The sequence below is a fragment of the Sturnus vulgaris genome, chromosome Z (genome assembly GCF_052056855.1).
Source record: "Sturnus vulgaris isolate bStuVul1 chromosome Z, bStuVul1.hap1, whole genome shotgun sequence".
Taxonomy (NCBI): Eukaryota; Metazoa; Chordata; class Aves; order Passeriformes; family Sturnidae; genus Sturnus; species Sturnus vulgaris.
In genome coordinates, this window is record NC_142283.1 from 31549381 (window position 1) to 31574923 (window position 25543).

The following is a 25543-nucleotide window of genomic DNA, read 5'->3' on the forward strand; positions in this document are numbered from 1 at the left end:
GTCCCTTGGGAAATGGTAGATGGGGCAGACACAGAGATTTCTACTCATTCACAGCTCGTACTTCCAAATAGTTCACTGCACAAAATACGCTTCCCTTACATTTACAGTTTGCATTTTCCATGTTGGCTTCTTTGATATTTCCCACAACGACAACTCTGAAAGATACCAGAGCATTTCTGAAAGAGCCCTTCCTCAGGGATTTCTTAGACTTCAACGAGTTTAAGCTGTGTCACAATAATTTTCTGAGCAGATTTCTTAGTTTATATCAGTTCCTGCAGTCAGGCCAGTGGTTGTACCTACATTTCACATACAGAGAAATACAAGTCACATTAAGCTAGAAGAGTTAATGTTATTTCATTACAGTTTATTCATAACAGTTAATGTTATTTCATGAATGTTATTTCAGACAGAGATTTCATCTTATGTTTTGTATTATTTTAATTATGATAATACCATATACTACAGTATTGAGAGTACTACATTGAGAATACTACCTTGAGCTGTGATATCAGCTACTTCAGTAACTAAAAATTTATTTTCAAGCACAGATTATTTTAGCCTCCTCCTCTAGTACTCAGAAGGGTCCTCAAATGTATCTCAATGTGGAATCATATACTTGTATTTATCAGTTCCTTTCTTGACTCTAACACCTTGTACTCTTCTATCATGTTAATCAAGTTCAAAATCCAACCTTCATCTGCTTGGAGTGCTTAGGTTTTTATGTTTCCTTATCCTTCTGAATCTCCTTTATCTTCTTAACATGCCAGATTTTGTCTTAGGACTCGGTCTATGATAGCAGCTGAAAATAATGTTTTTTACTTCTTTCCACTGCTATCTTCTTTCCAGTTCTTTGTCTAATGTTGTCTTTCTCTCATCAACTCAACAATAGCATAACTGGAAGGAAAATCAAAATTTTAACCTGGATATAAATGTGACAGTATTTGTGCTGCAATTAGCTGCTGGCAAATTATTATAAGGGAAGATAAAATTTAGAGCTTTTTGGCCCTCCCCTATAAAAAAATTTAAAGTATTGCTTAGTAGAAAGTTATCTTAATAATTTTTGTGGTTAATGTTCCCTATTAATCTCATAATCTTAAATGCAAATATAAAAAAGGGAGAATTTCACCACCAAATACACAACAGTACTCCACCAATTAAAAGTTAGTTCTTGAAATTTCAACCCCTCATGTTGTTGTAGGGTGTGTTGTGCTAGTTTCTAGCCTACTGGCAATTTAGTGAAGGCATATCAACATGGTAATCCAAGAATCAAGAAAATCTGCTCTCAATTCTTTGAGTAAAGGAAGCAACTTATGAGAGCTTCCAGGTTCATCTGGGCTAGTGCTTCTGATCTACTCAGCCTCCATGACTTAGGAGCACCCAGCCACCAGCCTTAAACAGAGTTGCATCATTCTATGACGCTGCATGTACAGCTATATGAGGATATAAATTTTGCATACATAGTGGTAGTGTGGAGTAATGTGCAGAATAAATCATTAGTACTAAGCATAAAACACACTGCCAGTGTATGAATTTATGAATAAACTGATTTGAAATTCAACTAATCAGATTGAATAGTATAGATTCACAGAATGGTTAGGGTTGGAAGGGACCATAAAGACCATCTAATTCCAGCCCCACTGCCATGGGCAGGGATACCTCCCAGTAGACCAGGAAACTCAAAGCCACTTCCAGGGACTGGGCATCCACAACTTCTTTGGGCAACCTGTTCCTGTGCCTCACCACCCTCACAGGGAGGAATTTCATCCTCAGAAGAGGTTGATCAACATACAGTGTAGCTGACATTTTGTCAGTATCAGACACTCCCAGCAAAGCAGTCTTGTACATAGATAAACATATATAACCCATTCACTATCAGTTGCAACTTATACCCCATCCAGCACCAAATTTGGTGAAGTAAGTACAATATGCATAGTCTAGGAGATCCTGTCATTCTCATCATCACATAGAGAATAAAACTTTGATTATCACATACAAGCCTGTTCCCATGATGCCTGTATAAATATACAGGTTTTTCTTTCTTTTTCTCCATATCTAAATATTTTTTACAAAGTGGAAACATAGTGGGGACTCCTCATTGTTCTTGCATTTTAGGGTGTTGGGAATCTGTGTGTCCAAATTAAAATATTATTTATTTTTGAATTCTTAATCTTAAAAAAACCCTCAAAACCCAACAAAACTTTAGTAAACTCAACACAGTTTAAAATATTCTTATCACTAGAATTTTAATGGCAATTTAATAATTATTATAGCATTTGATAATAGCAAAATTTTTTATACTGGACATTTTTCTTACCAAAGGTGAAATTTTTGTCCAGGCAGCTTAAGCAGTGGCTTAATGATTATTCTTTTGTCTGTTTGATAGGAGCCCTTGTTTTCAATGATGCAATAAATTTTACTGGTAAACACCAAAATTCCACTTTGCAACTCTAGTTGTAAATTTTACTTCACAGTTTTAGAGGTCTTGCTTCAACTTGCTATGCATTAGATATTCATTTAGGTAAGCTATATTCTCAGTATGTGTCTTATATTTTACAAGTTCTCATCTCAGTTCAGTTCTTTTCTGTTCTTTATCTACCTAAATTTCTTAAATAAAAAGAGCTATAATATTTCTGCATATTGAATTTTAAATACATTTATAAAATACAATAAATACAATTGGTTATATTTAGTTATTAATATTTACATTTGAAATGTTTTCCAAATATTTTTAGATATTGCTGATATTAATTAAAAATGGTAAACTCTCAAGAAAATTTACACAAGAATGGAAGAATCCAGGAGAGAACCAACAACCATTAAAAAGCTAGAAAATATAATTTAGAGATAAGGGCTGTGATAAGTAAATCAGTTTGTTCAACATGAGAAATGACTGAAGTCAATAAAGAATCTAATAATTAACTGTTTTCAAGTTTCACTTCAAGTTGGACAGGAAATATTCATACAACTTGAGAAAACAAATTCTTTGGCCAGTTAAATAATGTAGCAGACTTCTGTCGTGAATAATTCTGGCAACTTGGACATGAATATGTCAGGAATGGCCTGGCTATAATGAAGACTACCTCAAGATCTTGGACACTTGCATCTACCCATTGCATGTTTCTTAGGACCAAAAATCTACCTGAGAAACTAAATATAATTTCAGTAATATCAGAATCTGTGAGACTAAAATTTAAGTTTATTATTATATGATACCTGAGTATGCATAAAGTTTGCTTTCTACAGATACAGAGCTTTGAAGCTCTGTTATGGCAACAAAAACTTTGAATTTATTCTCAAAAAATGTAGCTGTGATGCATATGTGTACACATTAGGTATCTGGAGAAATTCAACAACGACCTTGCAAAGTAAAAGGTACAATTATTGGAAAGAAAATCTGGCAAAAAAACCCCCAACATATTGACCTCATATTTGTTAAACTTAGGGAGCTTATTTACAACAAAATCTTTTGGGTGTAATTGAAGTAGCAGCTCATTCTCTTATTTTCTTTTTAACCTTAAAGGCATTTGAGATTTCCTCTGTCCAGGACCTGGATAATTAAGTCACTTGAATTTCTGAGACCCTGATTCATACTCTGACTTCAGCAGACTAAAAACCTCAGGCTCAAAAATAAGCTCTATGCAAGTTAAATCACATTGTCCCAGGTAAGATGGAGAAATACTACAGATTTATTCATCATCCTCTCAGGTGCATAGATAGGGATGTTACAGTGCCCATGAGATGAAAGTGCCAGAAAATCCCATAGTTCAAGTTCTGAAGTCAATCTTTGCTGGGCTGCCCAGAGATTCTCCTTTGTAATTAAACAGTGCAGAAATTGGGAATTTTAAGTTATATAGAGGACTTGTTCTCTGAGGGGAGTGAAAGAAAAAAAGTAAACTGAGGACAGTGATTTAATTTATAAAATCTAATGCCTCTCATTTTTCTTTTTTTTTGGATCAATTTATAGGATTTTCATCTAGATGAAGTTTGCTCCAAAATCATGAGTCCTTCAGATTACATTCTGAAAAGTCTTCTGATAACCTAAAGGTGACTAGTGACACATTTTAGAATCCAGCACTGAAGGGCAATTCAGGTAAGTGCTTAAAATATACAAAACACTACAGAACCTACAGCAAGAGTGTATTCTGTAGTCTACTTTAAAGTAGTCCATAAAGATTAATTCTATCACCTCCTGCAGTTAGAATATTTGCGAAATGCAAGGTTTCACCAAATATTTCAGCATATGCTAACATAACTGCTAACCAGCCTAATTTTCAGTTGTTCTTTTTTTCCATTATTTCTTTTTTTTTTTTCTTTTCCTTGACACAAGACTGCTGCTACAAAATCAATTTTCGTTCACCAGACTACCTGAATTTCAACAAAGAAGGGCCAAGATCTAGTTTCATCAGGGTAGAAGAAACATTGTAATTTGTAGTCCAAAAATCTGTGTATTGAAACTTAGGAACTTTTACAAAGGGAAAAATATATGGCAATTCCACAGTTCTAAATTATTGATAAATAGTCTTATCAGCATGAAAATTTGAAATCCAGAGATATCTGCCTTTTTTTTTTTAATCAGTATTCTAGGTTGTTTTTAATGAGGTCAAAATATAATTTAAAAATAAAAATTAATTAAACAAGTAATTCCCACACTACAAGATTTTATTATTCTAAACAGTGCAGCACATCAATAAAAACAGCAGTAAAAAGCCCTTAATGTGCAATAATAACTTTTAGTATCATAGAAATGTATTTTCAGTCCTGTAGAATGTTATATTTTAAGTGAAGCTCCTCCTTAGACATGAGAAAATAAGGCATGAAGAGAAGCTAAAAAAGCCTTCTTAATAGCTCCTGTGTAGATAACATAGAGCAAAGACAATCAGTACCCATGCTTCATTTATTTTATGATTTTGAACATTTAAAAACAAAATGGTAATTTTTTCTGTCCTGTTGGCCTTCACAGATTTGCAGCAGTATTGACAAAAAAGATTTGCATATTGAGATGTGATTTATATGAATTTATATTCTAGTGGCAGGTGGTTATTATTTCCCAGTATGAAAGGTAACACCTACTCCATTAGTCTGGATTAGCTAAAAAACACATTGGCCTACTGCTTGGGATAGTCATCAAAATGACCTAAACAAACAATCCAAAGGATCATAAACACAGTATAAAATCAGATAAAATATATGCCAATAATTTAAACATCATACTAAATACCTAAATAAATAAGACTAACCTTTACAATCTGTGCATCTACTCTGAATGAAAAATGAGACCGAAACATTAATGTTTTCCAATGTCTTTTTTGTGGTATTTGAACAATTATTTTTGGCGTGTTTAAATATGACTTTGTGTGACAGTCATACTACCATGTTTCAAACCCTTACAACGTCAATCAGATGCAGTTCTTAGAAAGAAATATGCTGTATTAGAAACAAAACAAGGAGAACCAATTTGTGAAAGAAAATTTAAGAAAAGACTGTGCTGGGAAAATGTAGTATTTCATCATATTCTTTTAAAAACAGAGTAGACCAATTTTATCATATTCACATATACAACATGGTCAAGATGGAAACTGGTTAGTCCTTCTATGAAACAGTTTTAGCTAATAATAATAACCTAAATGAAACATTAAAGCTTTTTCTAATATTCTAGAGAAGTAAGAAATAGGTTGGACTTCCAAAAACTTCTACCTACAGTTTTCCTGCATATTTAACAGTATGGGAAACTGGAAATAAGATAGATTCTATAAGCCTCTACATTAATATTTTTTAACTGACTGGCTTCACTCCTTCAACCTGCTTGGCAGTGCCCCCATTTTCATCACTCTCCAAGAAAAACTTCCTACATATACACACTCCAGTAATCACTCATATGGATAAGATTTAACGTCTTGTTTACAATAAGTTTCAATAATATTTAATAGTCAGACCACACTATTAATATATTTGCTAACCTATGTAATATGATTTATTCGTGATTTTTTTAAGCTTTTGAAGGAAATTAGTATGTGATATAATTGAAATTAAACTGTGTTTCACTCGTGCTTTATCTTTTTTATGAGCAGAGATACATCAAAAAAGGAAAGTTGCAACGTCACAGCAAGGCAAATTATGCTTACAGAATAGAGAGTTTATACTGAGTAGAGTGCTGACAGATGTGGCTAAGAGGCTGTAACTGATAAACTCCTCCAAGCACGTGAACAGGGCCACACTGACCACCACAACTGGAGTGTGCAGTTCTAGGACTGGTAGTATTCTGCTGAGCAGATTTTATAGGTGAAGTTTTTGTCATCTATCTCCCAGAGCTGAGATGCAAATCTTGAAGAAAATAACTCCTCTTTCAGACTTTCTAAAACTATTTTCTACCCAAAGTAAATGCATACATATCTAGAATTCTCCCTGCTTTATTTTTCACATAAAAGGTGAATTGGGCAAGATCCTCCCCTTTGGCACATTAGAAAAAGAAACCTCAAGTACTTTTCCAGTCACATCAAAAGGTGGTGGTAATGAATGATAAGGGTAAGTCATTGGTGGACTTATTGCCACAAATATTTTAATTTAAAACTTAGGGATGCACAAAATTTTTAGAGGCAAAAAATACCACTTCAATGCTAACCTATTAAAAAACTTTGTAATTATAATAAACTGAAATATTTTACCTGCCACCAATGGAATGCCTCATAATATTTGATATTAACCGGGTGCTGTGCCTCACAGTTTTACAAAAAACAGAGTTACTTCCTAAATACAGTATATTAGAATTGCAGCTTTTTCTATAAATACAGCAATACAGAATTTGAGTTTATATCTCTCGTGAGATTTCTTGACTGTTGGGGCCGAAGAAATGGATGTTGTAAAATATATTTTTCTGTGTCATATACAATGCCAGAGAATTTGTATACTTAAGTTGAAAGAAAATATACAAGTCAAGACTGAGAGTGCAAGCTGAAACAATATTTGGGCATCACATCCAATGACTGCTGGAATCTAAAGTTGAAATAAAAGGATGGTATCTTAAAAATAACTAGATGTACAAATTTTCTGATACATTTTCCATTAAAAATCTGCTAGAGATACACAAAATCCACCTCCTACCCAACCTTTTACATATTGCTGTTGTACATTCCTAAATTATGTAACTGAAAGAAATGCCATGGGCAACAATATCCTTCCTATGACAGGACATGACTGTTATAAAAAGAGAGAAGATGAAAAGAGTGAGAAAGAATCTATCAGCAGTACCTGATACCTGTATGATGGTGTTTTGGTGCAAACAAACGATGTAATTAATTTCCCTGGAAATCCCCTGTATAATGCCAGATAATATTTAGTAGCATAACCACTCTACAGAATACCATGGGATGAAAGTAGCATAAACAAAACTAGAAAAAATAAAAATTAGCATCCACTTTAAATCCAATATGTTTTTATGTGTGAGGAAAGAATTTACAGCTACCACATTGTTGTGACTTTTAAGAATGATATTCCCCAGTTTAGTGCTCCTGCTAAATAACACATCTCTGGCTCATTCTGCCTCCCCACACCTCCTCCCTCTGCAGCAGAATGGGGAGGAGAATTGGAGATATGAAAGGTAAAGATCAAGGGTTGACATAAGAACAATTTACTGGAAACAGCAATGAAGTAAGAAATGAACAGTATCAATATTAATATGGTGTTCAAGATCAATTTACATGCAAATGCCCACCCTGTGAAACCCGATGTTACGCTGATGGGAAAGGACCCCCTTCTGCCCACCGTGTATGGTGTGAGGTGGTACAGGATAACTTCTGGGTCTGGGTTATGCCCCTCCCAGCTACTGCAAATAATAACTGTCCTGGCCACAACCAGAAAAAATATTAAGCTGCTTTAATCATAAAACTTTTATTACTGGCAAGGGATATATTTGGAAAGAAAAGAAAAAGAAAACCTTGAAAGTAAAGTAGAAATTTAAATAAAATATTCCATTTCCATTATTCAGATAATCCTTTTTTATTAATTCTCACTAATAAGAGTTTCACACAATGAAAAGAGAGGGTTTTGTGGGTTTTGACCTTGATGAGGTGATGAGGCAATAAATGATGCAGGAGAAAACGCTGTCACAAAATCTTCAGAAATACTTAAATAATAGTGATAATCAGAATAAAAACTGATTGGGTTCGTTATTTTTGCAACTCTAACAGTCCTATCAATAAAACCTGTCTTATCATTTTAAAGTAAATAATGCTTTCTAGGCTTGATGTTTCAAATTTAGCAATTTTGAAAGAGACTGGAAGGTATTTCAGTTATAATGCTAAGATCTGGATGGCTTTTGGCTTCCTGTCTACAACTCTGGGGTATTCACTTGGATCCAATCCAGCCTTTTGTAATATCTTTGCATGAAGTGATGAAACAGGATCTCTAATGTTATTCAAACATTTCACTCTATCCATTATGCAGAGAGCTCCATCCCCCAGACTGGCCTGTGAGTATTAAATATGTACAAATCCCAGAGCAGACTCATATGGATAGCCTGGGGAATGAGATGATGGAAAGCAGCACCATGGGAAGGAACCTGGGAGTCCTGACTGTTGTCAGCTTGAACACGAGCCAGTAGTGCCCTGGCAGCCAGGAGAGCCAACCCTGTCCTGGGGTGCATAAGGCACAGCATCACAGCCAGGCAAGGGAGGGGATTGTCCTGCTCTGCTCTGACCTGGGGCAGCCTCACCTCAAGGGCTGGGGGCAGCTCTGGGTGACACAACACAAAAAGTACATTGAGCTGTTAGAGAGTGTCCAAAAGACAGCTTTGACGATGGTGAAGGGTTTGGAGGTGAAGCTGTATGAGGAATGGCTGAGGTCACTTGGTCTGTTCAGCTAGAGGAGACTGAGGGAGACTTCACTGCAGTTATAATTTCTTGTGAGGGGAAGAGGAGGGGCAGGCACTGATCTCTTTACTCTTGTGACCAGCGACAGGACTCAAGGGATTGATTTCAAGAGGAGCTGGGGGACGTTTAGATTGGATATCAAGAAAAGGTTCTTCACTCAGAGGGTCGTTGGGCACTGAAACAGGCTCCTCAGGGAAGTGGTCACAGAACCAAGTCTGGCAGAGCTCAAGGGGCATTTGGAAAACGATCTCAGGCACATGGCAGATTCTTGGGGATGTTCTGTGCAGGACCAGGAGTTGGACTCTATGATCCTGCTGGGTGCCTCCCAAGTCAGCATATTCTGTTATTTGATTCTTAGTAAATGCCTTTACAAACAAAATTGGAAAGAAAATTTTTACCAAATATCAGTTAAACGTCTTGTGTTCTTTTTTTTTTTTTTTAGTTTTCAACTCTTTTTTTTTTTAAATTAAACTCTTAAGTTTTCATATTGATTAATTTACAAAAGTGTAATTTCAGCCAGAAGTGTAGGTATGATGGAATGACAAAATAATTAAGATAAAGGTATAATGTGTTATGAATATAAGTATAAAAAAATTTAATAACTAGTAAATAGCTGTGGCCTGTGCTTAAGCAGGTTATTTTTACACTTGTTCATCCAGGTCAGCAGAGAGGCTAAGATAAAGATAATTTCCATATGGCTTTCAAAGCTTGTTAGAGTATGTCCTTAAGTATGTTAATCACTGCTGTTAATTTCTACTACCATATCCAGATATAAAAAAAAGAACAAGAACAAAATGAATTGAAAATATTCTTGTACTTGGATCAGAATTCTGGTGTTGCACAGTGGGGTTTCACCACGAGGGCTGATAGGGTCAGATATAAGATATTGTCATTCCTTTATGGAATGATCAACAATCCCTGCAACCCCGTTAACACAGCATAACTCTTTGCCATAAGCCATTATCTCTGGTGGAAATAATGCCTTGAGGTAAAATCAGCCATCAAACTCACTATGAAAGAAATTATGGACAGGCATGTGGTCTCTCTGTACATCTTAGTTATTTTAACTACTGTTTAAAGTCTTTCCCTCTAATCACATTTTACAGTCCTTCAAAACACATGCTTTGCAGAACCTGAAATTTGATGGAACCCATGAGATTTAATGAACTGCATGAATAAATAGCAAATAGGAAACAAAGATGATAATTTTAAAGTTTTCATCATTAATTTCACTTAATTTCACATAAAGAAAAGGGTGTCAGTCTTTGCATCGAATTAATGGCAATGGAATAAAACAACTTTTCTTTGGGGTTTAGGGGAGATCTTTTGTCTCCTTTTTCAAAATAAACCTACTCTAGATGTCAGTACAGACAAAACGATTTTGATTTAAACAGAAGAAATTTTTTCCATGTGGTGAAAGACTAATTCCAGGTGAAATCACCACTACTTTATTTCAAGTGGATTAGTTCACCAAGGTCTATGCATTTCTAGACCTTCAAGTCAAAAACTGGAGAGCAGGACCGCCACCTACACAAAACATTAACAAGGGCATATTATTTCTTTTCACAAAAGATATTTAGACTGTGTTTGTGTGGATGGGTCAACTGAAAGAAGTACTGTAATCCTGTTCCTAAAGAAATTACTGATTGAAATCCTTAGCAATCACCACAACCAATAACAAAAATAACACCATTCAGAAAAAAAATGGAAACAAAATGTGGTAGGCACCACACAAAAGCTGAATTTTACAAGTCTTCTCATATTTAGCACTAGCTTCACTGTTTGTTGATGTCTTTCAAAAAGGACCAAGCATCAGCCATCTTCAGTTTTTTCTACTACCTTTGACCATACAGGTTACAAAATTCAACTTACACAGCCCAAGAATCAGCAAGAAATAAATGAGTTATTTTCACTTTCTTCTGACCCAGACTGTGGTACTGCTGAATTGCTCATCTGTGATCTGTGCTTTCTTAAACCACATACTACAATGTTCTGACTTATTGATACCTATATAGCATACATTTTTACTCTGAAAATTTTTATATATTTTAGAAAAACATGCTCTGTCTGCCTATGTTTAAATGCATAGTCTAAACACATTCTCCCACCATATTCTCGGGTCTTATCAACTCTGCTACTGAGAAATTATTCAGCTATATTAACTCTTTGAATAAAAGGAGAGCTTGTTCCCTTTGTCTTCACCAGCTTACTGCCTTGCATTAGACTGCACACTGTCATTTCGATTCAGAAGTTAGCATTTTCTTATAATACCATTGAGTACCATACTATAGCAATAAATCCTTTAACTTAAGTAGTATTTTTTTATCTGGTTTTAAGTGCTTCTGTTAAATATTTTAACATTCTCAAGCAGTACAATGTATGTATTATTGTAATTTTTTTTTAAAGAAAAAATCGTCATTTTAATTCTTGGAGTTCTGCTCTAGATTCCTTTTCCAGTTAGCATGTAAGGAAACAGCTTGTGGTAGGTTGACTTAGGAAGGAGAAACTCAGACAGAAGTTCCTTCTAAAGGAACTTCCTCTGTGAGGGTTGGGACACCTTCAACAACCAATGGGAGAAAGTTAGTTCCCTCCATGAACACATATTTCAAAGAAGGTAATCCGGAACTGATCCTCTTTGTCTTTCCTGTGGCTGAACAGGTAACACCAACCCCAGCTTCCCCCACACGCATGCGGGGGTGCCGGGGGGAAGGCTCGGAAGGCTGCTTGGGCCCCGTTTGCAAACGAGAGGACCCGATGGTCAGGAGGAGGAAAGGCTCCTTGAGAAGACCTTCACGGCTTCCTCCTCCACGGGCCTGCGGCTCTGGATGGGGGGGCCTGGTTCCCGTTGCTGTCGGAAGGGCCGGGCCTGCCCAGCCCCCACGAGGTCTGGGGGAGGCAGCCGGGCCCTGTCTGGAAGCAGGGGTGGCCATGAGCAGTGTGGGGCTGCAGCCCAGCCCCAGAAAGGCTGATTGACACCTCAGCCGCCCCCCCCCAACAGCTCAGCCTGAGCCTGGCCCAACTCTTGTAGTTGTGTTAAACTTTAACTCTTTAGTGCTCAGGTAAGAGTTGCAAAACTTCCGGCCTTTTCTTAGAATATGAAAGGGAATAAGAAGATTTCTGAAGTCAGTGAAGCACGAGCTAAGTTTTTAGATGGAAGGAGAATGAGAAGATGCTGAAATGGCTGAAAATCTTTTTGTAAAATTGTAGAGATGAACTGATGTACTGAATATTCCTATACATAATGGAAAAAGACATGGGGGGATGGAAATGTTCCATTTGATAGATGATTTGACTAAAGAGCACTAAACACTAAAGAGTGTTAAGAATCTTTGCCTTGAGGAAAAAAAGGGGATTTTGGTTTTTTGAGAGAGAAAGAAGAGAACCTTTGCTGTAGAACATTTCATTCTTAAAAGTAATACCCCATGAGACTGACATGGCCCACAGCTACAGTTTTGGAAAGGCTGTGGAGTTAGGAGGAGTGTCACGGTTGCAGGTTCCTGGGTGGATGCAAATCGTGAAAAATGAAATCACGAGAGGACTGTTTTCTTCCTTCTTGTGAAAAAAATCCCTACAGTTTTCAACAAGAAGAGACCTCTCTCTCCAGAAATGAACTGAAAAAGACTAAATTAGGGACTGACCAAAGTTTGTTATATGTTTGTTTTGTTGTTATGAAGGTTGGCGGGGGGGGGGGAAGGAAGGAGGAGTTTGAAAAAATCTTATTCTGAATTTGTTTTTTTTTTTTTTCCTTCTCTTTGTTTGTGTAGTTAATAAATTTCTTTTTTCATACTCTCAAGTTTTAAGCCTGCCTTGTTCTTTTGCTGCTGGTTCTGTCTCACAACAGGAAAATGAGTTTATTTAAATTGGCAAATCAAAACGAAGACACAGCTAAAATAAGAAGGTGCTAAAGCATCCTCCTTGCCCTCTCCTCCCCCACAGCTGCCACAAAATCTTCAATATTATTAGAATAGTTCAATGTTCCTTTATGCCAAAAGTATTATTTGTAATCAAATATTATGTGCGTTGTTAAAAAAATAAGCTAAAACCTTTACCTAGTCCTGAAAGTATATTTAAATAAAATAAATCAAGCAGAGTTTCAGTGAATAATGAGTGAAACTGGAGGGAGGAGTCTAAACAATTCACTGATATTACCTGATTATGAAAGGAAACAACACTAGCTTTAAATGTGTATGCATGTTTGTTATTTTTGATTGTTACTTGAACCCTTTAATCTAAGACTAGAAAGAACATTGAAGAATACTGTGTCTTTGATGCACTGTATGTAATCTAAAAATATGCATGCCTTCTGAAACTCATTCAGAGAATTGCTGCAGTGATTCTGAAGGGTAATGCATAAGTTCTCAACTTATTATTAACAGCCTGAAAGAAGAGAACCATGTAAGAGCCCAGCATCTAAATGTTCTTAAGAAATTTAGAAGGACAAATGCTTCAACTTTTTCAGTGTAATTCTGTAGTACTTAATAAGAGTGCAAAAAATGCATTAATATTCAAGCACAAAGAAATTTGATTAAAAGTAGCATCCATTTTTCAAAACAACCAAGTTTTTTGCTCCAAAAATTAGGTGGAAGGTGCCTTCACAATTTTCTGAGGAACATATTAAAGCATGTTTTGCAGAAATAGGGAGATAGGACTAAAAAAAAACAAAAAACAAACAAACAAAAACTTAATTAGTAACACAGTGAACGTTGGGAGGTGTTTTGTTGTTTTGGGTTTTTTCACCAGGAATTTAACCAAGGTTGAGACATTTGGCAGTGGAACTGCATATGTATTTCATATTCACCTGTTGAAGATGTGCATCCTGAATGGAGTGAAAAAAAGTGAGATAAAATGATTTGCATCAAAATGGTGGTAAATTACAGAAACTGTTTCAGTCAAGTAGCACATTTAATAATGAAATTTTGCAATTATTTTTTCTTAATTTGTGTTTTTAAAAATATTTTCCTAAATCTTAATTTCCTTTGAAATTATGATCTAAGCTGCAATTTTAATGTCTATATTGATTAAAATATAAAGCTTCTTTTTAAGCACAAGAGTCGGGATCTCTAACAGAATCTATAAATAAATTTTGGAGGTTTGTGTTTAATTTTAATGAAATGCAAGCCCTTAGTTATGGATAATAAGTCCTCTCTTATTGTTGGAAAGAAAGTCATATATGGAAACCAATAAAATAAAATTTAAGTCATCAAATAGAAAATACTGCTTTAAATATAGTGACACACAATTCTCTTGAAATAGACCGTGTATACATAGTTTCTGAAAATATTTACTTCATCTAGAATCTAAAATACAGTTCATCAAATGATGGGATAGCTTTTTAGAGAATAAGACACTAGTAAGGAAATATAAGGATGGTGAGAGCTATGTACTTTGGACTGTTTAGGGTTTGGTGGCAGACTTTTATTCCTCTACCACTCCCTTTTTTTGTTTTCTTCTGATGGACAAAAAAATACAGAGAAAACAAGGATAATTAGGATAATTTTTTTGAATTTTCAAATAGGAAATATTACTTTAAATGGACACACTATATAAGCACCAGAGTTAAGAATATAACCTTGGAACTTCAAGTCCAGATTTAGTTTAGTGCACTACCGCATACAAATGCCATTATTGTGTATACTGCCATATGTTGTCTAAATATCTTAGTATATAGAATTAGGTTGCTGCATGACTTTCTGAATATTTTCCCTAGATGCAACTTCTTCCCAAGCAGACAAAATGCAGATGCTGTGACTTAGCATGCACTAGGAAGTCTCAGTCGTAAATGTGAATTCAGACAGAATTTCATAGGTTTAATGATCAACACCAAATTGATTTTAAAATTACTATATGACAACCTATAGTATATAGAGCTCTGCACAATTTGGAATCTCTGTTTTTATCTGGACTATTATCTTTAAGAGTTTAGGGATGTTGAGATCTGAAGCTGGCCATTTCAAAGAAGTGCACATATTGTTCAGCTGTTTTGCTTGTCAATTTCCAATCCATTTCCATCTGAGGTCTAGAACACAGATTCAGGTTCATTTAAACATAAACCTTTGTGTTTTCCATCTGACATCTTCAGCAACTGAGCACTTGTGTTTTGTATTTTATGTAGCTGAAAGTACAAAAATAAACTAACCAAAAGAAAATTACTTAGCAAAGAAACATTTTTGCATCAAAAGAGGTTCTGTTTGTTTGTCCTTGTGCTGTAAATAAACTTTTGGTAGTCGAATTTGTGAGATTGCTTTTGGTAAATACCAAGGTTTGATCATAGATACCAAAGTGTAGACCCATTGTTCTTTCATTACATTAGTCTAGGGATCAGATTTGCAATACTCATTCATAATAAGAATGGAGATAACAAACAACTACTTTTCTGCCAATGGATATGAGAGTGGCTGAACCAGATCAGAGCAATCCATCTGGCTGGGGCCAAAGACAGGTACTTAGGGAAGAATATAAGTATGATGCAAAAAACATATTTTTGTGATTACAGTAGACTTATGTTCTAGCCAAGTTTCTAGTAATGCACTGTTCCTAGATATCCTAAGTAAAGATACTCTCTTCAGGTTTAAAAGTCTTGTATGGATTTTTCTTCTAAGTGCCTCCCAACTATATAGTCTTGTTGTCCTACAGAAACATATACATACTTAAAATAAAAGTTTTGTGAAAGGGACATATTCTTTCACTGCTTCTGAAGTGACTTTTGGAAATATTTGTAAAAAACACATATATATTCTGTTGTTAGTTTGCTATAATAAACATGATTTTGCTTCTGCCTTGAAAACCTGATTGTATGTCAACATACACGTTCAAAATGTTATAGCAAACACACTTCTTCATTAGTTATTTATGCAAACCTTCCAGGAATATCTACAGGTCCAAAATTATATTCTTTCAGCCATTATCAATTGACTATTGTCTTCATTCTTAGGATGAAGAGATTTAGCCCAATTTTTTCAAAAGATTTTGTGGCAATTTTGGTGAAATTTTAGAAAACTATTGCTAATTTATCACTGCTAAAATCTTATGACAAACTTAATTTATTTTGCTTTAGACAAGGCTTTTGGCAGGAAATATATTGCCTATTTTTCTGAAGATTTTTCCTGTACAGTATATTATTATATAAAAACTAAACATCTGTAGCCTATGCTACAAAAAGTTAGCAGCATATAACAGATTTTACTAAATTCTTATGTAATAGGTATATAATTTCTGTGTACCTAACTTCATATTTTCACAACTTACACAAATGTGCCTTTAAAGAGATTGTTAGAAACATATTTCAAATTATACCAACAAACAGGAATTTTTATACTAAAAATTATTTTATGCATATTTTTATCCATCTAAAATTTTAGTAAAAGCTAGGTTTTCACAAATAGTTCAAGGTCAGTAAAAATGGAAGTTCTAGGGTTGACATAAGTATACATTTGACTATGTTTTTTACCTTCAGACTTAGCAACTAATATTTGTTGAAGTAATCTTGAAAATAACATATTGTTCATAGCCATGTTTTAATAGTTGATTGTCAATAAATGTAAAAGAATAAAAAGTACACCTTACGTGCTTTCCAAAAAACAATAGTTACATAAAATTGCTCTCAAAGCACTGTAATTTGAATAAAAACAAAGCACTTTTTAACTACAAAAAAGGGTTGTAGTTTTCAATGACCAGATACTGTACAAGCAAACAGAATAAATCTATCAAAAAATCCCCCAGATTTGATAGGTTCACATCAAGGTTTTAACATTAAAGGTAATATGGATATCTTATAAAATGATTGACAAAATTTATATTAGCATAAAAATTATTGTTCAGATTGCATTGAGAAAGCTACAAAAATATGTGGTCTTACTGCAAACTATGTCAGAAATGTATACTACATTTACATGAAAGAAGATCAGAGATGGCTTGGGACTTGGAATAATCTATTTCTGAGGTACTCCTTGCTTTGGGGAAGAAGCAAAGGAATTTTAAATAGACATAATGAAAAAATAAGAGTAGTTCACAGTAAGAGTGGTTAAAAATCACAACAAAAAGACTATTTTAGTACCATCTTTTGAAATTTCCAAAACTGCTAAGTAAAAGCCATTAGTAATGTGGCCTAACTTGGAAGTTAGCCCTGTTTTGAGAAAAATGTTGCACTACATACCTGCAGCACAACAAGACAATTTTCTGCGCCTTCTCTAAAAGCTCTGTATATCAGTGCTGTGCTTGGCAAGAGTGATCAGAAGAATATAAGAAACCTTATTTGCATATGATTCTGTAATGTATTTTCTGAGGAGGAAAACTGATCTCCTTACTGGCCAAAAGGATGGAGCGTCAACCAGCACTTACAATCATAATGTTACCTCAGCTAGCATCTGGGGAATACTCAGAGGCCACTGTCTGAACTAAGGTAGGTCAGTCAACTAAACAAGTATATTTGACTAGCTTTTTTAGTTCTCAGCTCTCTGCTGTTTGTGTCTTAGCACCTTCTGTCCTTGCATTTGTACACTATATTAGTGAAGCTCCCAGGTTCTCCAACACTTTCTTCTTCTTCCTTCTCCAGAGTCATAACACAGGTATTTTACCATGCTCTGAAAAAAAAATGGACAGTCACAATCACGGCTTTAATTTATGTGCTTGATTTCAAACAGGAACCTTGTCATACCTTGTCACTTCTACAGGAAATACAACTAACCAGCCTTCCTTCCTTCCTTCCTTCCTTCCTTCCTTCCTTCCTTCCTTCCTTCCTTCCTTCCTTCCTTCCTTCCTTCCTTCCTTCCTTCCTTCCTTCCTTCCTTCCTTCCTTCCTTCCTTCCTTCCTTCCTTCCTTCCTTCCTTCCTTCCTTCCTTCCTTCCTTCCTTCCTTCCTTCCTTCCTTCCTTCCTTCCTTCCTTCCTTCCTTCCTTCCTTCCTTCCTTCCTTCCTTCCTTCCTTCTTCCTGGAATCCTTCCTGGAATCCTTCCTGGAATCCTTCCTTCCTGGAATCCTTCCTGGAATCCTTCGAATCCTTCCTGGAATCCTTCCTGGAATCCTTCCTGGAATCCGTCCTTCTTGGAATCCTTCCTTCCTGGAATTCTTCCTTCCTTCCTTCCTGGAATTCTTCCTTCCTGGAATCCTTCCTGGAATCCTTCCTGGAATCCTTCCTTCCTTCCTGGAATCCTTCTCTCCTGGAATCCTTCCCTCCTGGAATCCTTCCTGGAATCCTTCCCTCCCTCAGTAGAGTCAAGTGCAGTACAGGTGTGAGTTTTGATATCACAGGTGGTGTCACTATACATCATGCTATCCTATCAGTGCAAGGAGCAATAAAGAACATAATTGTCCTCTTGAAACCAAAGCACAGCACTATTTGACCTACAAGGAGAAAACTAACTCTGCCCCAGCCAAGAAGAGGGCACCTCCATATAACCTTTTCACAAAGTTCCTAGCGGGATTAACCCTTGACCTAGTCTAATTTTTATAAGGTAACAGCTGCTACGGTCTCCTGCTCTGCAGATCCTGTAAAATCCCCATGTGATTATCTAGAATCTCCTTTTCAGTGCTGTCCTACATTTCAGACTACTCTGTCCAAGGCCATTAATATACAGCCTTAGACTATTAAAACAAAGCACAGAGATATTAAATCAAGAATTTCTCATTACTTGCTTTCATGTTCATTTTTCTAGTGTTTTCTGGGTTTTTTCGTCTGAAGGATTTTACATTTCTGTTAGCTTTTTACACATACACAAATCTAAACTCTGTCTGCAAGCAAAGTTTGTCCAGAATCCAGAAAGTTTATGAATCTGTTTCTGAGAGGAAATGTTTATTTGCTGGAAGGCTCAATTATGTAAATCAGGGTCTTTTTAAGGCAGGTCACTATGGATGTCTGGGCTACCTCAAAGCAGTGTGAGGCAGGCTGATTTGAAATGCGGTTGTAATGTACACCAGCATTTTTTGTAGGGAGAAAGGCCCAGTTTGGCTTCTTTGAGTTGGCTGGTGCTCCTTGACAGAAAACTCTGAATCCCTGGAGTAACTAGACAGAACTTGGCAATGTTTCAGCAGATTAGGACACAAAAATTAAACTTCTGGAACTTTCAGGTGGGAACACTTGCGGGAAAGAAACAATGTCATCAAATAGCCTTGGAGATTGCACAAGCCTCCATCAGCATCGCAGCCTCGAGGCAGGTGTCTGCCTAGAGCAAATTCTTACAGCTCAGTAAAGAATCCTTGAAAACTAGTGCTTTTAGTGTGAGTGCTAGCACAGCTCATACCATGAGTATACCATTAGTACTGAGGAAGTGCAGAAAACTCAAAATTAAGAGGAAAAATCAGATAAAAAATACATGGTGGAGCTCAAAGAAAATGGAGGGTTAGAGCAATGTAACTTGACAGAACTGCTGAATATTCTTTTTTATTTCCCTCCTTTCAACATTTTTAATTTCCAAACAAAACATAACTAGGTACTATTGTAATTAGCTTGAGGATACAATTAAGAGGTAAAATTAGATTTAATGGAACTTCTTGATCCCAGATTCATGCTTTTGATGGGATCAGACCTACATGCAGAATTTCTATCTGAATGTGGGGGGAAAAAAAGAAAAGGAAAATAAGTGGGGTTCTATTGTAGAATAACAAGGGAGAATTTCCAAGTAACAAGCTAAAGAACAAAGCTGTTAAGCAAGGAAAGAAACAACCACAGGAATGTAAAAAACAGAAAATCGATGATTTAAGTCCTTGAAGTGGTGGGAACTGAAAAGATGACATTCTTTTTAACAAGGATGTTGCATGGTAAGCCAGCTACACCTCCAGTTTTGACCAGTTTTATAGTGAGAATTTGCCCAAACAATGGCCTTTACTCACTGTAAGAGTAAAAGTACATCCCAGCTCAGATGGCCCCTGCCCTCAAAAAGTTCATTACACACAGAGCTTGTATTATTAGCCCTTGGGATACATCTGCCTCTAAAGACAGAAAGGATGAGCCTATAACAACTTAGCCAAGTAATGACTTAAGTGAGACCTGCTAATACCTTGAGATCATAAACACATCTGTGTGCCCCTGTGGATTTGCCACCAAGCTCCGTACTTGGGCAGAAGAAGTAGGTAATTAAGTAGGTAATAAGTATCTCTGCTCTGTGTGTAGATAGGTTTCTTGCACAGTGGGTGAAAAAATGCAATTTTGAGATGAAAGCCTTTAGAGGCAGACTAGCCAGTAGTAGGCAAAGCCATGACTCACTAGTCTGAAATTTCAAATCTTACTGTCCCCTAAAACTCTCCTTTGTTTGAGTATTTTGTTCTTTATTTTGTTTTGGGAGTGTTATACTTTCTTTTCTTTCTTACTTTCTTTACTTTTCTTTCTTTCTTTCTTTCTTTGATTTCTCCTTTCTCTTTCTTTTTAACGTGTCAAATATATTAATATTTGTGTTTTATAAAATAGATTAATTTTTATTTCTTCCGTGGATACTTCACTTCCTGCTTAATAACAGTAAGGAATGTACTGTGACAAGGCTCTGTTTTTCCCTTCAGAATTTTTTCTCGTCCTGAAGGGGTACCATCATTCAATTCTCTGGTTATGGATCTCCTGTCTCTGAATTATCAATCTTCAGTGAAGTGCCTCAATAACTGACCTTATTTTCAGGTGCTGAGCCCCTGGCAGCTCCCTTTAAAGTAGATGGAAGTTGCCAGAGGCTCAGCATTTCAGAATCAAGGCACTTAAATTTTTTGCCTATCTCTGGACTTAAAAACCTGTCTTGCTGTTCATTTTTTTAACTTTGCTCTATAATCCAACATCAAGGGAAAAGTGATGAAAGCTTACTTGACTACAAGAAAGAATGGATCCAGTTTTTCTGTCTGTTGGAGTTCATTATTAAAGAGACAGTATGAGTTAAAATAACACCTTTTAATTCAGGCATTCTTTTCTAATACGTTACAGCTATAAATAACAATTAAGATTATGCAGCTCAGAAGACGGTTTTTTTCCTTCTTTCCAGCTTGTTAATTTTATGTTTATGACAAGACTGCCTGTAAGTCTGACCTTTGCTCAGACTTGTTCAGGTTTACCTGAAATACTTCTAATGTAACACATCTTTTCGTTTGAACCAGCCTGCCAATCCTGATAGATCTTAAGTGGGCACTGAACTGCTTTCTTAATAGGCTAAAATCAAAAGAGAAAACCATACCTACAGCAGTAATACTGTACCTTGTTCTAGACCACAGACATTATTGAAGCAAGGTCATCTCAAGAAATTTGTACTTGCTTTAAAGCAGCTAATACTGCTGGAAAACAATCAGAAATTACTCTACATACACACAGGTTGTACACACTCTGATGACATTAATATTTCCTTACAGCTATTATTTCCCCATATTTTACCTTTGTTTGGCTGCTGACAAAGGTTAAAACCTGCTGTGACAGGTTTTTAGCTTTGATCCACAGCAGAATAGTTCACTTGGACCTTACACTTTTTGGGCCAGAGTTTTGGGAAACTAAGTCAATTACTGTTGGTGTTTTCCTCTTTGAAAGGAGGCATATATGTAGTACTGAGGATGCCACAAATTTTATTTCTTCATGAAAATATTTCCTGTAATATTTTACCTTGCATTAGAAACCAGATAATTTTATCCATTAAAAAAAGATGTATGCAGTATGAGCTGAAAAAGAAGTTACCAAATATGCAAATCATCATAGCAGAAGAAAACATGATGGGCTTTCCTTATTAGAAATTTTATACACTGATGAATAATAAATAATCAGGCAAATAGGAAGTGAAACCACCATATGACTCATTTTAAAGTTATCAGGACTTCAATGATGTATGAAAAAATAAGTGAAAGTGAAAAAAGATGAAAAATAAATGTCAGATAAAGGTATTATCTACCTCTTCAGCATCTCTGTTCTCCTAATGCACAAATATCTCATGTGTTTCTGATGGTAGTTAACAATTTTGTAACACTTACAAAAACCGTGAGTACCTCAAACATTTCCCTTGTCTCATGGGAAATTCCTGCCTGCAGAACTTCTACTTAACATAAGTGCATCCTAAGCAGGGCGTTAAAAGTACCACTGCCTCACAAGTAATGCTATCTCTCCCCACTGCCAATCAATATTTTTATTCAGAGATTATTTTATACACATCATTTTGAGAATGCACCCCTGTAAATCTGCAGAGCTAACAACATAAATCCCAAGTAGTCAATGACATAAATCATGCTGCAGTGAGTCACGTCACTAAAATGTTTTAATACTGCCCTTTCAAGATTTTTTTTACTCTTGTTATTAATTCCTCAGTATTAAATCATTAAGGCATTTAACTTATTTCTGAATTATCTAGACTCAAAACTTTTTTTAATGTAAGTTTTGATTTTGAAATGAAATTTTAGCAGAAAGGTAGAAATCTTAGAAAAGAAAACCACAAATATAAAATAAGAAATTACATAAGAGCTAGAGAAAAGCTAAGGTGCTCAAGTAACAACCCATAACAAATGAAAACATGTGTTGCTGTTTATCTTAGAACAACACAAGCCAGGTTTCTTTCAATTCAAGACTATATCTATATTTAGGTATATATATGTAGGTGTCAAAGCTCCCATTGTAAAAAATTGAGATCTGTCAAAACAGAAAGCAGAGCTTAGAAACTATTGTCAACTAACCTTTCTCCTTCACAGAGTCATTTAATGGTTGATACTGGACGGGAGCTCTGTAAGAAAACAGGGCTACCTGGAGGTAGGTCCATATGCAGATGGCCTTTGAAATCTTCAGAGATGAGTCCCAGCACCTCCCAGGCAAGCTGCTCCATCATTCTCACACACACAGAGAACTACTTTAAGTCTACAAGAAACTTCCTGTGTTTCACTTTTTGGCCATTTCCTCTTATTCTGTCATTAGGCACCCTGAAAGCAACCTTCTCCGTGATATACATTTTATGCATTGATCAAACCCTCCTGAGCCTGCTCTTTTCCAGGCTAAAATGTTGCAGTGCACTTAGACCTCCCTCTTATGAGAAATGCTCCAGTCCCTTCATCATTTTTGTAACCTTCTGCTGCACTTTATGTGCCTGTGTGTCCCTTGTACACTGAGGAGGTCACAGCTGGACCCAGTACTCTGGTTGTGGCTTCACCAGGACTGAGGAGAGGGAGAGCATCTCCTCCCTTGGACTGGCTGGCAACATTCCTCCCAGGATATCACTGGCCTTTTTTGCCACAGGAGCACTGCTGGTTTATGCTCAATTTGAAGTCCACCAGGATGCCTTGACCATACTCCATAGAGCTGTTCCATCTGGGTGGCCCCCAGCATACATTGGTGCTTGAGATGTTCCTCCTCACATGCAGAATGCTTCACCTTCCCTTGCTGAACTTCATGAGGTTCCTATCGGACCATTTCTCCAGCCTGCTGAAGTCCGACTGGATGGCAGCACAATTCTCTGATATGTCAGCTGTTTCACCCAGTTTTGTGTCATCTGGAAACTTGCTCAGGATATGCTCTGGTCCATTGTCCAGATCATTAATGAAGTTGTTATACACAACAGACCCAGTACTGACCACTGGAGTATAACAACAGTTACTGGCCACCAACTAGATTTTGTGTAGCTGATCATCAACATCTGAACCTGGTCATGCAGACAGTGTTCAGTCTGATCATCCAGCCTATACATCAACATCTTCTCTCTGAGGATCTTATGGAAGCAGTGTCAAAGGCCTTACTGAAGTCCAAGTAGACAACATCCACTGCACTCCCCTTGTCTGCTGCAGCAGTCATTTCATCATAGAAGCTTAACAAATTGTTCAGGCACACCACAAGTTGGTCAAGTATGACAGAGTGAGGAGAGACTTCCTGCAGACATCACTAACAGTGTCACCTAGAACTCAAGGAAAGAATAAATATTTGGTTCATTTGTAGATCCTTACGATTCAGCCAAGGCTTTTCTACAGCTGTGTGGAAATGAGATCCTGCTTTGCCAGATCTTTTTCCCTTTCTGTAGTGATATTTAACTCAGGCCTACCCTTGCTCTTCCCATAGCCAAGTAACAGTGGCTTTCCCGAAATACTGTTATATTTCCTCTGGTGACATCATCAGATGATTCCCATGAAAGCCTTATATCCTTCCCACTGACTTCTGCATCTCAAAATTTTGAGGCGCACTTTTTTTCTAAAGCTGAATTCTGAAGAGCTGGAGAAGGAAGCAGGTATGATGAGGAGGGCTGGCTGTCTTACCCTTAACACTGGGTTCTTGGTGGAGCCAATGTGAAGGCAGCAAAAATGTGGGGACCTTTCTATTGCCCAACTACAAGCAGTGCTGCTACCCCTTTCCAACCATTTAATAATGAAGGATAAATACTTCAGCTTTTTCTGAGCTAAGTCTGAGTAATGGTATAAATATTTTGTTTCTTTCACCTGAAAAATTGGTAAGACAAATAGAAACATCCTGTGAAGTGAATTCAGCTCATGGGCTGTCAACCACCGCAAAATATACATAAAGGTAGCCCGACTTCACATAAAAAAGAAAAATAAAGAAAAAAAATTACTGCATGAATAAATGTAAACCACTTTTCACTACAATTGGTTCTCCACTGTTACATTCTAGAAGAAATCAGACACCGCTACTTAAAAGTAAACACAAGTAGTGAATTACATCTATTATATTTATATCTATTTGCACTGTGATATAAGCTCCAGAAAGCTAGACTCAATAAATCCACTTTAAAAATTGCAATGTAAAAGAATATAAGGTGAAATCCAATACTCTGATCTATCTTTTGTATTCTGAAATCTAGGTAAGTGAGTTACTGGAATGTGAAGATATATAAAAATATTCTAGAGATCGGTATGAATTTTGGTGTGTTCTATTATCCTGACTGCATAGAAACAATGACAGCAGAGACTGGGTACCTTGGGATTAGAAATTTTGTACAAAGAAGCAGGACAATTAATTCACCTTGAAAACATTACTGAACTACTTGGCTGCTGAGAAAGATGTAACACTGAGTTGTGCCAGCCTCAGCATTTAAATTAGTATTCACTTGAACTCAGGAATTAGTTATCTCATATTCATGAAGTATTACATTTTTGATCTGCACAATGTATATACGGTAACTAAAGATACAGAATTGGAAATATTCATTTGGCTTTTAGTTTGCCAACCAATTTATTACAGTTTGCAAGCAGATTAGTGAAACTTCAAGTCTTAATTAGTCAAATTTCTTTCTTCATAGAATCTATGAAGTTTAATGCAGGGAAAGAGAACTTAAAGATCATCTATTCCTGCCATATGGTTTGCCATCTATAGGGACACTTTCAACTAGACCAGGTTTCTTGAAGCTTCATCCAGCCTGCCTTGAAATTTTCCAGGGATGAGGCATCATTGGAAACACAAAAAAGGGCCACTAACTGAATATAAAAGGGCTTGACTTTTACAAAAAATCCTACAGAAGATTTCATAATTTCATTCTACAACAATTCTCAAAGAAATACTATCACTTCTAAAACTCGTGTTAATCCTCCCAGTAGAAATGCTATCTTAACCATTGTCTTGAAGCTGAAATGTTATTACTCATAGCACACATCTATTTCCTGCTCTTCTTTTTTTCACTGCAAAGCCCTACATCTCAGTAGTTTTTCTGTGAACATAAATACATTGTGATTACTAAAAGAAAATCATCCTAAGAGTCTGAATTTGAAACACACTGCTGGCATTTAGCAATCTATTTTGTATTCACCTTTCC

At 36.1% G+C, this 25543-nt stretch overlaps 1 protein-coding gene across 12 annotated transcripts in view; it reads right to left on the minus strand.

Annotated features, from left to right (window-relative positions):
• Positions 1-25543, minus strand: part of LINGO2 (leucine rich repeat and Ig domain containing 2) — a 687670-nt gene that overhangs the window by 284809 nt on the left and 377318 nt on the right. The window contains exon 2 of one of the 12 annotated variants that reach the window (XM_088156124.1): positions 22476-23680. The exons of the other annotated variants lie outside the window; for them this stretch is intronic. The gene's annotated coding sequence lies outside the window, so the exon portion shown is untranslated. The remainder of the gene's footprint in view (positions 1-22475; positions 23681-25543) is intronic. 12 annotated transcript variants of the gene reach the window in all.